Source organism: Dipodomys spectabilis, unplaced genomic scaffold, assembly GCF_019054845.1.
Source record: "Dipodomys spectabilis isolate Male_0828 unplaced genomic scaffold, ASM1905484v1 ptg000526l, whole genome shotgun sequence".
Classification (NCBI taxonomy): Eukaryota; Metazoa; Chordata; class Mammalia; order Rodentia; family Heteromyidae; genus Dipodomys; species Dipodomys spectabilis.
This window is the reverse complement of record NW_024871203.1, coordinates 1,985,508-2,003,351: the sequence shown is the minus strand read 5'-3', so window position 1 is coordinate 2,003,351 and position 17,844 is coordinate 1,985,508. Positions and strand designations below refer to the sequence as shown.

Genomic DNA, 17,844 nt, shown 5'->3' with positions numbered 1-17,844 from the left:
AGGCTGCCCCGGGGGCGGGGCCTCGCGGTGAGCAGGCGGAGCCTCTGAAGAGGGCGGGACCACGCTGCTCAGGGGGCGGGACTACCACGCTGCGCCAGGCAGCCTCTGATCGTTCATTGGCGGAAGGCTGGAGCCTGGGTCTGTGAAACTTCCCACTCAATCAGTTACGTGAGGCACGTTGCTAACCAAATGACTAGCCTCTTCGCGCCATTGTTGAGTAATTGGAACACGCCACACCTCCGCGGCGTGATGTAGAGGCAAGGCAGGGCTCCGCCCGGTTGAACTCCCCTCATCCTTAACCCCCCACCCACTTTGAAACCTCCTGAGCAGTTTTCCGAAATAGTAATGTCTGGAACTCATCCTCTGAAGATTTTGATTTGGTCATGGGTGCAACCTGGATTTTGGCACTTAAATCGGCGCACCTATGATGCCAATGTAAACCAAAGCTAAAAAACACTGACCTAATGTGGAAAAAAAAAAAAAAAATGGTTCCTCTTCTAATCTTGGCCTGCCCCCTAGTGTTTGACTGCTGCACATCTTGGCTGACCCTCAGTTTCAAGGCCAGTTTTAAAACGGGTTCACCCTATGACCTTATTTTCCATGACATCCAATTAATTTTTACTGAGCTGTTGCCTTCTGCCAGTAACTGGAGATACCAAAAAAAGGAAACCTAAGAAAAAATTAAAAAGAAAAGAAAATCGAGGTACAATGCCATGTGCCTATCACCCCATCAACACAGAAAATATAAATATGAGGATCATGGTCAAGGCAAAAAGTAAGACCCTATCTGAAAAATATCTAAAACAAAAAGTGTTGGGGGCATGGATCAAGTGGTAGAGCACCTATGTCTAACAATCAGGAAGTCCTGAGTCACACACAGAGTTACAGGGCTCACTTTGGATTATAGCTAATAAAAAAAAAAAGCAAAGTGCATACAACATTTACAACAATTTTTAAAACAATCATGTTTTGCCATCCCAACAATAGAAACAAGAGTCCCTGGAAAATAGAGGCTCTATTAAATACTATAAATTTTTTTAAGTGAGGGAAGGGCTGGGAATGTGGCTCAGTGGTAGAGTGCTTGCCTAGCATGCATGAAGCCATGACTTTGATTTCTCAGTACCACAGAAACAGAAAAGGCCAGAAGTGGTGCTGTGGCTCAAGTGGTAGAGTGCTAACCTTGAGCAAAAGACGCTCAGGGACAGTGCCCAGGCCCTGAGTTCAAGCCCCAGCCCCAGGACTGGCAAAAAAAAAAAAAGTGAGGGAAGTGGTAGGTTGGGAGGGATTGGTGAAAATGTCAAGATGACATTGAACAAAATGCATTGTATACATAAACTGCTTTGTTAAATGGCCACTCCTTTGTAAAACTACTTTTTCTTTTTTTATGTCCGTCATGGGGCCATTGAGTTCCCATCCAGGGAAAGGACTAGCTCCTAGCAGGAATGTGTGTTGGTACATGCCTATAATCTCAGCTACTCAGGAGGCGGAGAGAGAAAGATCAAAATTTCAAAGCCACCCCATGGCAAAGTTAGTGAGGCCCATATATTACAACCGAAATACAAACAAAAAGGCTTAGGGCATGGCTCCAGTGTTGGAGTCCCTGCCTGAGTTCAATCCCCAATGCGGGAAAGGGGTTTCTCAATAGGAAAGGGTGCACCACGTCAGTAGGCTTTGAAGAATCAGAGGGTTTACAAAGTTAAATTTTCCAGAAGCAACTGGGCATTGGTAGCTCACGCCTGTAATCCTAGCTACTCAAGAGGCTGAGATCTGAGGTTCATGGTTCAAAGCCAGCCTGGGCAGGAAAGTCCAAGAGAATCTCTTCTCTAATTAACCACCGAAAAAGCCAGAAGTGGAGCTATGGCTCAAGCACTAGCCTTGAGCACAAAAGCTCAGGGACAGCAGCACTCAGACCCTATGTTCAAGCCGCAGGACAGGTACAAAAAAATTCCAGAAGCATCTACTCTAATGTTCTTATCTCACATTTAGGATCTCAGGTTTTCCCAACTAGAGACCTGACCTTAGCATTACACACCAGTCTGTACTGAGCATTCAACCATCATTAAAGTTTGATGACCGAATAGTCAGACCCTGAGTTTGCTCTGCATATTCCTGAGTTTGCTCCCCAGTAGGTTTGCTCTCCCACTGCAGGACAGAAGGGCTGGGAAGCTACCAAAGAGCCCCTCTGATTCTCACACCTAGTGTTTAACTGTCTGTTAACTACCCTCCGTTTCTCCTTGTAGTGGTTTATAAACACACTCACAAATTCTTTGATACTCCTCCTTTCGAAAAGGAAGAGCTTAATTTCCCTCTTCCTGCGTATGAACTGGACTGAGTGACTCACTTCTAACACAGAGAATATGGAAGACATGATAGTCGGTGGTTTCCAAGACTGTCATAAAAGGCACTGCAGCTTCCTCCTTTTTGTGTCTCTTGGATTGCTCACTAAATCTTAGGGAAGACAGTTTCCATGCCACTTGAATGTTCACTCAGCCCTGCAGAGAAGCCCATGTGACAAAGATGTGAAGCCTCCTGCTAGCAGTTATGTGAGTGAAACATCTTAGAAGTGGATTCAAAATCCCTCCTGAGCTGGGCACCAGTGGCTCAGGCCTGTAATCCTAGCTACTCAGGAGGCTGAGCTCTGAGGATCACAGTTTGAAGCCAGACCAGGCAGGAAAGTCTGAAACTCATCATTAACCACCCAAAAAGCCAGACATGGAGCTATGGCTCGAGTGGTAGAGAGCTAGCCTGGAGCAGACAAAGCTTGGGGACAGTGTCCAGGCCCTGAGTTCAAGACCCAGGACTGAAACAAACAAACAAAAAGTTCTTCTGAAATGTATTTATCACATTTCCTCTCTCTATTTTTTTTCCAATCCTGGGCCTTGAATTCAGGGCCTGGGCACTGGCCCTGAGCTTCTTTTTGCACAAGGCTAGCACTCTACCACTTGAGCCACAGCACCACTTCTGGTGTATATGGTACTGAGGAGTCGAACCCAGGGCTTCATATATGCTAGGCAAGCACTCTACCACTAAGCCATAGCCTAAGCCCTCCTGTTCTCTTAAAAGCAACTAAATTAACATGTCACCAACATACGCACACATACACATCATTCAGTATTCTGAATCATTATTTTATACACACACATATAGATATTGGTACTGGGGTTTGAACTCAAGACCTTGTACTTGCTAAGGAAGTGCTCCACTACTTAAGCCACACCCCCAGGCCCCAGATTATGATTTAAAGAAACAAAAAAATGCAGATGTTTCTCTGTAGAAAAACCTTTTTTTTTTGAAGAATTGTGACTGATGCAGTAGGCCATGAGTTACCCATATATATCCCTTCCCTACTCTTTTAAACAAAAGAGATGCCATGTAGTCCATTTAGGCTGATCACATACAAGCCAGAGTTTCTCACATATGTAGCAATCAGTCTTTGAAGTTCATAGCCTGGAGCTCTGAACGTCCCTAAAGTTTAATTGAAAACACTTGTATATCTGCACTGCCAGAGGTAATACTAGCCATGTGCTGGGGCCAATCTCCAGAATAACACACCAACAACTAGTTCAGAAACAGAGCTAGACGCCAGTGGCTCGCGCATATAAGCCTAGCTACTCAGGAGGCTGAGATCTGAGGATCACTGTTCAAAGCCAGCCGGGGCAGGAAAGTCCGTGAGACTCTTATCTCCAATAAACCACTAGAAAACCAGAAGTGGCGCTGTGGCTCAAGTGGTAGAGTGCTAGCCTTGAGCTGAAGAGCTGAGGGACAGTGCCCAGGCCTAGAGCTCAAGTCCCAGGACCAACAAAAACAAAAACAAAAAAAAAAAACAGAAACAGAATAGAAAGTAAACAACTAAATAAACACGTACTGGATGAACAATCTGAAATTAAAAATTGTTCCAGAAACAGTTTCTCCCAGTGGCTCAAGAGACTACTTTCCAGTCCATTTCAATGTAGTTGACTGAGATTTCACGTTGTGATACCTGATTGTCTGACTCCTATTTTCCCACCATCGTTGGATACTGCCCACCATCATTGGACTGGAGGTAGAGGTGGGAAGGAAGGAGGATTAAGATATGAACCAGCTCTGCTTGACTCAGCTCAACAATGATACAATATTAAATCTCAGATCTGTAAGCAACCTGGGAAACCACCCTATCCCTTTGTCTATTCTCTTCATATTTATATGATATATTTCTATTTCTTTTCTTTTTTGGGGGCGGGGTCCGGTCTTGGGGCCTGGACACTGGTCCTGGGTGCTGTCCCTCAGCTCTTCAGCTCAAGGCTAACGCTCTACCACTTGAGCCACAGTGCCACTTCTGGCTTTTTTCTTTTTGCTTATGTGGTGCTGAGGAATCGAACCCAGGGCCTCAGGCATGCAAGGCAAGCGCTCTACCACTGAGCCACCTTCCCAGCCCCTGATACATTTCTATTTCTATATAAGATAAAAATGTTTACAAAAAATGACTTTAAAAAGTTAAAAGACTTGCCTAAGCCAACAGTGGCAAGGCCGAAACTATAGTCCAAGACTTCTAAGAAATAAACAAGGCATTTTTTTTCAGCCTTCTGCTATCTCTCAAGGACTGATAGTATGCAAGACAGAAGTCTGCATGGCTAAGCACCTGCTGTGGGGAAAGATGACACGTTTTTCAATTAGTAAATCAAGCTGTGATCTTTTAGAAAATAAATACATAATACAAAATGAGGGAAATGGAGTCAAGCTCCTCATAGTTATCATTTCAACAAAATTTTGTTTATGATTTGGGGCAGAGACAAATGGAATAATTCTATCCCCCCCCCCTCTCTGTCTCTCTGTCTCTCAATCTCTCTCTCTCTCCCCTCTGATTCTGAGTGCTGATCTTGATAGACATGACTTGAGACATTGATGGCATATACAAAAAACCAACCTAGAAAGAAAAAACAAAATCTTGGAGCTGGCAAAGATTCTAAAAAACAGGACATTCAGGAGGTTGAGACTTGGAGGATCACATTTCAAAGCCAACCAGAAGAGAAAAGTCCAAGAGACTCCATCTGAGCTGGACCAGGGCTCATGTTTGTCTTCCCTAGCTACTCAGAAGACTGAGATCTAAGGGTCCCAGTTTGAAGCAAGCCTGGGCAGATAATTAGAAGAGACTCTTATCTCCAATCAACTAGTAAAAAGCTTCAAATGGAGGTACAGCTCAAGCGGTAGAGCACCAGCCTTGTAGGAGGGTTAAGCAAGACTTCATGGCCATAGTTCAAGCCCCAGGGCGCTCTCTCTCTCTCTCTCTCTCTCTCTCTCTCTCTCTCTCTCTCTCTCTCTCTCTCTCTTTCCCTCTCTCTTCTCCTTCTCCCTCTTCCCCTCCCTCCCCCCAGTCCCCCCTCTCTCCCACATCCAAAGATTCAATGAAACTGAAATGCCCTTATGAAACTTTTTTTTAACTGAAGCTCTCTATTCTTTAGGGTAGTTCTTTAGGAGATTCTTGTCCCTACCAAACGCTATCTGAAAAATAAAGCTAAAAGAGTTGGGGGTGTGGCTTAGATGATAGATTACTTACCTAGCCAGAGTGAGGCCCTGTAATCACACCCCATAATCAACCAAAAAAATTGAAAGAGTAAAAACAAATAAAATCAAACAAAATATAATCATATGACTCCCCCACCTACATCTGAGCACTTCAAAAGCTTCCAAATGTTCTTTGGATAAAGATCAGAACATTCAGTGTAGGCCACTGAGCCCTACTGATCAAGCTGTGTCCCACCTTCCCTTCACTGGCAGCCACTGACCCTCCTGCTGCTCCTGCTCCTCCTCCTCCTGCTGCTCCTCCTCCTCCTTCTCACTGATGCGCTGATGCTCTAGATAGCCTGACCTTCTCTGAACTCTCAGTTCACGAGGTTATTCCTTAACTCAGGATTTCATATCTGTTATTCTCTCCTTAGAAGCCCTCTCCTTCTCTGCTTGGCCAACACCTACCCCCTCTTCAAATCATTCCCTACAGATAGCCTGCTGTACCCACTCGTGACCCACATATGACTGGATTGCCCCTCCTTGGCTAAGGTGTTCTTCTATGCTTTTCTTTTACAATACTTACAACCATCACTGTGATCTCATTCCAGAATATTCTTATTACCCTCGAAAGAAATCTCATATTAATAGCCATCTCCCATTTTCCCTCCCTCTAGCCACTACTCTTTCTGAATCTATGGGTTTGTCTATTTTAGATAATTCATCTAAACAGATTGTACAATGCGTGATCATTCATGGCTGGTGTCTTTCATTTATGACAATGCTTTCAGTGGTCATCAACATTATGGTGTGCATAATTAACTCATTCTTTTCTTACAGTGGAACAACATTCCATGGTATGGATGTACCACATTTGGTTTATCCCGCCATTAGCTGATAGGCATTTAGGTTGTTTCCACTTTGGGACTATTGTGAACAATGTTGCTATTAATATTCATGTGCGAGAGTAACTTGCAGCTGTCACAATGGTCCTGGCCAGTTCTACTATGCCATATTGGAGATGAAAGGCAAGGAAATGGAGTCATTTCATATTTTTAGCTCAATAGTAAATTACAAACTATGTATTAAAACTAAGGTAAGTCTTTGGCTTATTTGTGCTAAAATGTATAATATCGACAGAGGAGTATTCAACTAGATTATCACTAATGTTATTCCCAGCACTGACTCCCCCAATTTTGCCTGTACAAAGCCAATCCTCTATATTTTTGGTTTGAAAACCTTGCGTTGTTTTTCCCAGGCTGGTGAGCCTCTGGCTGCTGTGAGAGAAATTCAGTCAACTTGTCATTTTGTGATGGTGGGAGTCAATGTCAAGGTCTCTTCTCTGCTAGGTAAGTGCTCTACCCCTGAGCTACACACCTAGCCTCAAATCAGTCTCTAACCCTCGACTTTTCTCTTGGAATTCTGTCCCCATCCTCCTTAACTCCTCTTCTGTAAACCACTTTTCAGAAACAACTACATACTAGTTCTGTAGATGACTTTCACTTGACCAAGAGACTCTTGTGAGCTCTAGAAAATAAAAGCCATGGCGGATGTGGTATTGCACACCTATGATCCCGGTACTCAGGAGTCTGAGGCAGGAGAATAGAGCTCCTGATCACCTGAGAGCCTTTTTCAGAAAATAGAGTTAGTTGATTGGATGGTGGAAGGTAGTTATTGAGTGGAAGGCAAGGCATAGTAGACATTGTTCTCACCTTCAAAGGCTTGGTCCTAGCCAGCTTTCAAATGCAGTTAGCCTGAGTTTAAAGAGCTTCTATAAGAGCATAATATGAAATAAAAGATTCATATTATATAAATCATACTCGTAGTCCATCCAATAGAAACTTGAATTGCCAAGCATTAGTGGCTCACACCCAGTAATCAATTCTAGCCAGCCTTGGCAGCAAAGTCTGTGATACTCTTATCTCCAATTAACCACCAAAACTCAGAAGCAGAGGATCAACCTTGAGTGAAAAAGCTAAGGGAGAGTGCCTAGGCCCTGAGTTCAAGGCCCAGTATCAGCACGCACACTCACACACACACACACACAAAAAAAAAAACAAAGCAGGAAAAACAATAGGTCCATCACCATGACAGAAAGGAAGAAAGGAAAATTCATTGTATGGGTGAAAAAAACCCAGTATCATCTGTGATGTGTTGACCTCAAATGTAACCCTCCACAGCATGCTAAATTGAATTTATGATCCCTTCAAGATGTTCTTAAATGAGAAGTAACTTTTTTCTTATTGCTATAAGGGGGTGTTTTTTTTTTCCTAGTCTTGGACTCTGGTGCTTCCTCCTAAAGCTTGTTTAATAGAAGAGAGCTTTTAGTAGAGAAAAAGGACAGCCATCCCCAGTAGCATTATAATGCATGAGAGAACATGAGTGTTGGCAGTAGGGAAAGTCTGGGCTTTTACAGCTAGTTCTCTCAGAGAAAGGACCATAAAGGCCCCTTTCTTCCCTTGTCTCTTCTACTCACTTGCAGGATTAAAGCCTAAGGAAATCCTCATCCCTTTTCTACTGTCTTAGTCAGTCTCATTCAGAAAGAACTAGCTGACATCCTGCTGAAGGCCATGGATAGGAAGAAGTGCAAAGGGCTGGCTTTCCCTATGCACTGGGAAAAGACAAATCTCCTCACTTTTTCCAATATCTTCAGGGAAGCCTGGAATGGACATTTTGGTCTGTGTTGGATTTATATATTCTTTTTCCTCTTGTTATAGAAGATTTTGCTCTGGTACTTCAATAGAAATTTGTCCCCAGGCAGAGGCACACTACGTTCTTCTAAAAAAGAAACAAAAGAAAAAAAAATCATCATCAAAAGCATCTTATCTCAAATCTACTTAACTTGGGGCATACGCTTTCTAGATTTGATAACAACCTTCTGCCTTTCAGTCAGCCAGAACCTGGCAAGATGTAGAAAGGCAGCCGACTCTGATCTCTATCACTGAACTCATTTTTTGGTTTGTTTTTGTTTTTCATTTTGAGTGTGTGTGTGTGTGTGTGTGTGTGTGTGTGTGTGTGTGTGTGTGCTGCTGAAGATCAAACCCAGGGCCTTGCATAATAATCAAGGCAAGTGTTCGATCTCTGAGCTACATCCCCAGTCCCTGTTTTTCTTTGGTTGGTTTTGTGTGTGTGTGTGTGTGTGTGTGTGTGTGTGTGTGTGTGTTTTGTCAGTTGTGGGGCCTGAACTCTAGGCCTGGGCGCTGTCCCTCAGCTCTTCAGCTCAAGGCAAGCACTCTATCACTTGAGCCACAGAGCCACTTCCAGCTTTTTTCTTCTTATGTGGTGCTGAAGAATCGAACCCAGGCCTCATGCATGTGAGGCAAGCACTCTACCACTGAGCCAACTTCCAAGCCAGTCCTTGTTATTTTTTTTAAGACAAAGTCTGACTATATATCCCAGATGGCTTTGAACTGATGAGTATCCTTCCTCCACCTCTCGAGCACTGGGATTGCAGACATATTGACAACACATCTAGATTTTTCTTCTTCTTTGTTTTATGATGCCATGGCTTTGTGCAAACAAGACAGGTAGTCCCAGCCCAAAGAGAACATATCACTAAAGAAATCCAACAAGTTAACATGTAGGAGAGAATTCTATTGGTAGAACCAAAATGTGTATCTAAAGACTGAAGGTTTAGACTTAGCTTGTTGTTTCCATTGCTGGCACTGTCTGTAATTACACAATGATATGGATTGACCAGATGCCTAAATAGCAGTGATGATAGCTCCTACATGTTTGATGCTTAGCTCGGTGCATACTGTGTTGAAAATTCATAATAATAGTATGCTAGACAAATGAGAAGAGAGAAGTACTGGTACCATTATTTATTGAGAACTTACTGCTCAATTATCTTACTTAATCTTCACAAAAAACAACCAGGCACCAAGGGCTCAAGCCTGCAATCTTAGCTACTCAAGGGACTGAGCTCTGAGGACCCCAGTTAGAAGCCAGCCCAGGCAGACAAATTCAGAAGAATCTCATCACCAATGAACTACAAAAAAGCCAGAAGTAGATGTGTGGCTCAAGTAGGAGATCACCAGCCTCGAGTGAAAAAGCTAAGCAAGAACATGAGTCTGAGTTCAAGCCACAGTATTGGTGTGTGCACATATGTGTGCACATACCCCACATACACAAATCACAAAACTAGAGGAGATCAATATTTCCACGTTACATTACTGACTTTTAGGAATGTTAATGTCTCTGTAGACGTTAATGTTCCCAAATGTCAATATGGCCAGTAAGCAATGGCTAGCGGGCAATTAGTCACATCATTCTTCCTGCACACACAGTCTTGCACCCCAAATTTACTTTAGAAAAACTAGTGCTGAGGAAGTAAACATATGACCCAAGTGATCACTGTAAGAGTGTATGTGTGTGTGTGTGTATGTGAGAGAGAGAGAGAGAGAGAGAGACAGAGACAGAGACAGAGACAGAGACAGAGAGTATCCAGAGTAAGCAGAACCAAACTGGGAAATGAGAAATTTTCTAGAAACCTAAAAGATCACGAGACCTCAAACTGTAATCCTAAAGTTCCCCTCTCATGTACATACTCAGTATTTTCCAGGCCTTCAGCCAATTTTTCTCTTATTTGGCTTGTTTCTGCATTTTAATATGGTAAATTATGAAAGTAATATGTGGACATATGACCATAGATTGATTCATGGGTTATTATATACTTGAATGTCTTGAAAGCTGTCATCTCCAATCCCTATGAGCGCATTTTAATTTTTCTAATCTAGGAGGAAAGACATCAGGATGCCAAAAAAAAATTACAAGTGTTTTAACTCCAGTCCTGTCCTGACTCCTGTTAAGTGCAGAGTGGAAGGGGACGGTACAAGAAGACAATTCTGCAAAATTAGACTTAGAAAGCCTACAAATTTGATTAAAATCTCAACTTGCTTTGCTTTAGAAAATCTTTAATATACCAAAAGGCCAGCTTTCATGACATGCTAGTCCTACCAGAAATTAACCCCAGCCCCCACCCCTTTACAGTAACAATGTTCAAGTTGACCAGCCAACTCATTCTTCTAAACCCACATGTGGACAAGTCCACCAGGCTCTCATGAAGGTGAATAATGTACATGTTTTCTATCACCTCCTGCAGAGAGGTAGACAGGAAAGTGTGGGTGCTGCTAATGGAGGACTGAGAGCCCCATAGAACCAGCTTTTCCAGAACTACATCCCTCACCCCATTGCAAAGGAGATCCTCATTTTAAAAACCAGCTATTTGTCTCCAATTTGGCACCCAGTAACCAGGGTGATCTTTCTCCTTCAGAAAAAAAAATACATGTGCTGGGAATGTGGCTCAGTGGTAGAGGGCTTGCCCAGCAAGCATGAAGCCCTGGGTTCAATTCCTCAGTACCACACACACAGCAAAGCCAGAAGTGGTGCTATGGCTCAAGTGGTAGAGTGCTAGCCTTGAGCAAAAGAAGCTCAGGGCCAGTGCCCAGGCCCTGAGTTCAAGCCCCAGGACTGGCAAAAAAAAAGAAAAAAGAAATACATGTCCACCCACCCATATATTACATTTTTTGTTTTTGCATTTAATATAAAAATATTATTCTGCTTTGTTATAAATGGAGAACTATGCAATTTCAAGGTAGAGATGTCCTTCAGTGTCTAGTCTAAGCTTTGTGTTCCCAGGAGGGCATATGGCCTCCTAGCAAAGGATTTACCATAGCAACAAAGGAAGACATTTTTCTCCCTCATCCCCAGCCCCTCCCTCCTTTGTAATACAAAGTTGGTTATACCTTGAGAAACAGCTTTCTACTAAGAAAGGGAAATCCTAGCCTAAGCAAAGTTAGGCCTCTCCTGTCACGTACTCTGAAGAAAGCCTCTCCCCTCTCCATCCTCTTCTACAAACACATCCCCTATGCCCACTAGACAAGCATACCCGATGAGATGAGAGTGGTATCTACTCCCTCCCCCCACCACACTACCACATTCAAAAGCTCCAGTGACAGAAAAATGGGGGGAGAATGGGTGTAAAGAAATAAGAACGTGACCCCTCTCTCCTGACCAAAGAAAGCAATAATTGATTGAGCATGAGGAATAAAAAGACGCCAGGCGCCGGTGGCTCATGCCTGTAATCCTAGCTACTCAGGAGGCTGAGACCTGAGGATCTCGGTTCAAAGCCAGCCAGAGCAGGAAAGTCCGTGAAACTCTTATCTCCAATAAACCACCAGAAAACCGGAAGTGATGCTGTAGCTCAAGTGGTAGAGCACTAGCCTTGAGCTGAAGAGCTGAGGGACAGCGCTCATGCCCAGAGCTCAAGGCCCATGACCAACAACAACAAACAGACATTGATCTTCCATCCTTCAGTTACAGGGGGATGATGAGGAAACTGAGAGGAAGAGGAGGAGGATGAAGGATGGGGAGGGGCTGGATGGCTGCAGCTCTAGGTAGGTCCTTTTACTTTTTGAACTGGAAGGGCTCATCGCCAGTATCGTTGAGAAGACATGTATGGATGATGGCTTCTGTCACTGCGTAAGGATCACAATTGGCACAAGGGCGATGATCTTCCAAGTAACCTCTCTTCTCCCAGTGGTCAGTCCGGGGAATGCGGATGCTGGCATTGTGGTTGGCTACACCAGCAGGAAAATCATTGATGTTGGAGGTTTCATGGAAGCCAGTTAGGTGACAGGCATTGTCCAGTCCCCCATTGGGATCATCATTGGGATCATAGGCATGAATGTGGTACTGGTGTTGCTTGCCCTGTCAATAGCCTCCTCAATGAACCTCTTGGTGCTCAAATTGATATGGCAGTCTGCACCATTCCAGTTCTCTGGAATGGGCTTGGGGTCAAAGGTTGCTATCATGCCAAAGTCTTCACATAGATCATGCAAGATGAAATGGACCTGCCAGAGATAATCTCCCATGCAGATTCCTTCACAGGGTCCAATTTGGAATTCAAACTGGGCAGGTATGACCTCAGCATTTGTCCCTGTAATCTTGATTCCAGCATACAAGCAGGCCCAGTAATGCACCTCCACGATATCCCTGCCATAGGCCACACCACAGCAATCAGGCCCAGGGAAGCCATTGGAAGGCCAACAAAAGGGGTGTCCATCTCTGCCCATGAGAGGGTATTCCTGCTCCATCCTGAACCAAGGGTGCTGGTTGCTCACCATGTCCATTATCTGTTTACAGGTGTGTCTCAAGTCGGTCTGTACAAGCTTCTAGTTATACCTGAATAGTATACAGAACACCAGCTTTGTTGAAGGCCTTGTAAAAGGGGTCTCAAAACATGGCAACACAAAGAAGACATGTCACTGTGGGAGCTGTCAGATTGAAAAGTACCGGAACTGTCAGATTGAAAAGTACTGGAACCATCCAAGTTCCACTCAGGTAACTCTTCTATACTTGGCTCACAGTTCAGGGTTCAAGTTTTGCAGCTCAGCCCTTCTCCAGCACTATCAATGCAGTTATACATAGCATGGACGTTTTCACCCTGAGGCAGAGACAAGTCATCTGCTTGATGCCTTTGTTCAAATGGGAACTTGCTAAGGTGGCCATGGTGGAAGATGTTCTGGACAGTGAGCAGGTGGGATGGAGGGTGGACGGGCTTCAAGAGCGAGGCAGACTGTGGAGAGGAGATGGCGGTGCTGCTCAGAGAACCAGTGCTGCTCTCTACAACATTTTAAAGCATGAATCCTCTGAAGAATAGTTTTTGGTGCTGCTCCTTGCACTTGAACTCAGGGCCTGGGCACTGCCCCTGAGCTTTTTGTCTCAAGGCTAGGACTCTACCACTTGAGTCATACTTCCACTTTTTGCTTTTTTTTGTAACTTATTGAAGGTAAGAATCTCACAGACTTTTCTGCCTGGGCTGGCTTCAAGCTGTCATCCTCAGAACTCAGCCTCCTGAGTAGCTAGGATCACAGGCATGAGCCACCAGCACCTGACTTTGAAGAATGATCATTAATCCAATTAGTCTACCATGCATAACACACAGCAGAGTTTCAAGGGGAGTGTTCCCTTCTGGGATAGGTTTGAAACACTTACAATTCCATATTTCCTTCTTATAGCTCTTTGACCACATATTATAAATGTAAATGCTCCCAATTGGACAGGCTCAGCCACACAATTCCTATATTAATTGGAGAAAGCCATGGGGCTCTTTGTCTCCCACGAGGGCACGCAGAGTTGAAATGCCTTATTGCGTTTACTGTGGGTCAGGTACAGGACTTCAGATCAGCAAGTCAAGAACCTGAGTTGTTACATCACTCAAGATGAATCTGTATACCTAGGAGTAGTCACATAGCTAAGAGCCTGATTGATGAAATCAAAATATCAATTTCTTTTTTGTTCCTTAGGACCAGCAACATCTGTACCTCTATGCATGGTATAAGCTACAATGGGCAGAACTCCTGCTTTCTGTCATATATGCATAAAAACCACAAGAAGGGGCTGTGAAGGTGGTTCAGTGGTAGAGTGCTTGCCTTGCATGTGTGAGGCCCTGGGTTCAATTCCTCATAAACAGAAAAACCAGATGTGGCACTGTAGTTCAAGTGAATAGAGTGCTAGCCTTGAGCTGAAGAGCTGAGGGACAGCGCCCAGTCCAAGTTCAAGCCCCATGACCGACAAAAAAAAAGAAAAGAAAGAAATGAGTTGCATCAATTTTTTTCTCTTCTTCCTTTTTTGTCAGTCATGAGACTTGTCAAGGTCTGAACACTGACCTTGAGCTCTTTTTGCTCAGGGCTAGCACTCTACCACTATGAGCCACAGCACCACTTTCATTTCTCTGGTGGTTAAGTGGAGGTAAGAATCTCATGGGGACACTCTCCCTGGCTTTGAACTGTGATTCTCAGATCTCAGCCTCCTGCATAGCTATGGTTATAGGCGTGAGCCACTAGTGCCAGGTATGCATCGATTTCTTAATTCAAAATATGATGCAGGACTGCTTGGAGGGCATAAGAAACCTAACAATAACCAGAAACTTTACTAAGGATATGCAGTTCTGAGAAGACTTTAGTAGCATTCCTGGGAAGATTTTGCTTCCCAGATTAAAAACAAAGACAAAAACAAACAAAACCTGCCTGATGCCAGTGGCTCATATCTGTAATCCTACCTCCTCAGGAGGCTGAGATCTGGAGTTTAAGGTTCCAAGCCATGCCAGACAGACAAAGTGAAAGATTCTTATTTCCAACTAACCAACAAAAATTTGGAAGTAGAGGTATGGCTCAAGTAGGAGAGCACCAGCCGTGAGCAAAGAAGCCAAGTGAGAGAGAGAACGAGGCCCTGAGTTCAAGCCCCACTACTGACACAAAACAAAAAGAAAGCTTTGGGCTACAGGTATAGCAAAGTGGCAGAGCGCAAGCTTAGCATGTGTACTAGCGATGCTTTTCAGTTGGAGAACAACTTCAAAGGAGGAAACATGTTATTTGCTTACAGTTTCAGAGCTGTCAGTCCATTGTGACAGGGAAGGTGTGGGGGAAGAGATGTGTAACTCATGGCAGCCAGGAAACAGAGTTGTGAAAAAGCCTTAGAAATGATCAGAGTAGGGCTGGGAAGGTGGCTCAGTGGTAGAGCGCTTGCCGTGCATGCCTGAGGCCCTGGGTTTGATTCCTCAGCACCACATAAGCAAAAAGAAAAAAGCTGGAAGTGGCGCTGTGTCTCAAGTGGTAGAATGCTAACCTAGAGCTGAGGGACAGTGCCCAGGCCCAGAGTTCAGGCCCCATGACTGGACTCAAAAAAAAAAAAAGAAAGAAAGAAAGAAATGATCAGAGTAAGACATAGCTCCCAAGGATACCCTGCCAGGTTATTGTTTTCACCCAACCATACTTTCCACACTTTCACCACCCTACAATAGTCTATTCAAATTTTGAATCCATCAATGGAATGAACCATTCAACAGCTCAGAGCCTTCATGATCTAATCAGTTCTGGCAACACCATCACAGACACACCCAGAAGTTCCAACTGACTAATCTCCTAGGCATCTCTCAATCCAATGAAGTTGACAGTCAAGATTAACCCTATTATGTATGAGGTCCTGGGTTTAATCCCCAGTACAACCAAAACAACACCACCAAAAAGTGTCATTAGAAAGAGTTTTGTTTTGAACCATTCCTTCCTATAGGATGGTAGTGAGAGGACATGTTGTTCAAAGCTATTGCTTTTATATTCATGAGGTGAGTTGAGGAGAGCAGGCAGATTTGCAGGGTTTAAAAAGCAAAGGCTGAATTAGGAGAGTGAGGGAAGGGGTGACCCTGTCCCAAAAGAAATGTACTCTACCTGACTTATGTAACTGGAACCCCTTTATAATAACAATTTTTTTTAAAAGCAAACATTAGTTCAGCGCATCACATGACTCACACCTGTAAGTAATCTCAGCTAATTGGGAGGTAGGGAAATGGAAGATGGAGGTTCCGGCCAGCCCAGGCAAGAAGACCCTCTCTCAAAAATCACCAGAGCAAAAAAGGGCTGTAAGCACGGCTCATATGACAAAGCATCTCTCTAGCAAGTGTAAAGCTCTGAGTTCAAACTCCAGTACACCAAAAATGAACAACAAAGATAAAATAACAAACAAAACCTGGTAGGAAGAGAATCTAAGTCCCTTCCAATGGAGGCAGCTCTGCAGAAACATGGAAACAGCACAATAAATTGACTTTCTTGGGGAAATAAGTAAAACAAAATTTCATAAAAGTCTTCATGTTTATAACAATACACTAATGCACAAAATATCAAAAAAATACAATCTGTATCTGGGTGCAGGTGGCTCACGCCTGTAATCCTAGCTACTCAGGAGGCTGAGATCTGAGGATCACAGTTCAAAGCCAGCCCAGGCAGAAAAGTGAAACTCTTATCTTCAATAAACCACCAGAAAATTAGAAGTGGGGTTGTGGCTCAACTGGTAGAGCACTCGCCTTGAGCTAAATTGCTGAGGGACAGCGCCCAGGCCCTGAGTTCAAACCCCATGACCAACAAAAAAAATACAATCTGGGCTTGGAAGGTGGCTCAGTGGTATCGTACTTGCCTTGCATGTATGAGGCACTGGGTTCGATTCCTCAGCACCACATAAGCAAAAAAGAAAAAAAAGCCAGAAGTGGCACTGTGGCTCAAGTGGTAGAGCGCTAGCCTTGAGCTGAAGAGCTGAGGGACAGCACCCAGGCCTAGAGTTCAGGCCCCATGACCGGACCCTCCCCCCCCCAAAAAAAATTCAATTAGATGCATTTACTTTCATAACCTTTCTCTGTTTAGCACTTATGTGCTATAATTATACACTGGTAATTTTCCATGAGAATTAATCTCAAATTAGTGACTTGCTTTTTTTTAATCCAAATTTATTTACAGAAAACACAATATCCGGGGCTTGAACTCATGGCCTCCCACTCTCCCTTGGCTTTTTTTGCTCAAGGCTACTGTCTTACTATTTGAGCTAAAGCTCCACTTCCAGGTTTTTGCTGCTTGATTGGATATAAGAATCATATGGATTTGTCTCCCAGGCTGACTTTGTGAAATGCAAATCTCAGATCTCAGCCTCCAGAGTGGCTAGGATTACAGGCATGAGCCATCAGTGCCTGGCTTTAAAAAAAGAACCTTGATTTTTAAATTACTGTGTGTGTGTGTGTGTGTGTGTGTGTGTGTGTGTGTGTGTGTGTCTATGTCTGTGTCGGTGTCTGTCTGTGTTTGTGTCTGTATGGGTGTGTGCACGTGCACTAGTCTCGGGGCTTGAACTCAGGTCCTGGGTGCTGTCCCTGAGCTTTTATGATCAAAGTTGACACACTACCACTTTAGCCACAGCCCCACTGCCATCATTTTGGCATTTTGGTAGTTAATTGGAAAGTTTTATGACTTTCCTACCTGAGCTGGCTTTGAACCATGATTCTCAAATTTTAGCCTCCTCGGTAGGTAGGATTACATGCATGAGCCACCAGCACTGGGCATTAATCTTTGAAGCACTATATATCATGATGATTTTAATTTAACTGTTGTTGTGTTAAACTAATACATCACTATAGGAAAATGCTTGAATTTTAAAATAAAATGAAGTTGAGTCTACATAAAACTGTGAAATACTAGAGAACAATGAATGAATAAATAAAGCAATTTTCCATTAGTGGCCATTCATAATTTTGCTTTTAGAAGCCTGGAGAAAATGTCTTTGAGTTTGAAATGTTCTGATAAATGTAGTTATTTTCAGTTTCTTCAATATCACCTTATACAGCTAAATGGAGCAACTCTAAAGAATCAAAGTTCTACCAGGTGTGGTGGTACATACCTGTAATCCAAGTTATTCAGGAGGTAGCGATAGGAGGATCATAGTTCCAACCAGGCAAAAGCATAAGAGTATCTCAAAACAAATTTTATAAGGGCTAAAGAAGAACATACCTCAAGTGCCTAGCAAGCACAAGATCTTGAGTTGACA

At 43.6% G+C, this 17,844-nt stretch overlaps 1 pseudogene; it reads right to left on the bottom strand.

Annotated features, from left to right (window-relative positions):
* Positions 1-11,804: 11,804 nt before the first annotated feature.
* LOC122099608 lies at positions 11,805-13,054 on the bottom strand (annotated as a pseudogene).
* Positions 13,055-17,844: the final 4,790 nt, after the last annotated feature.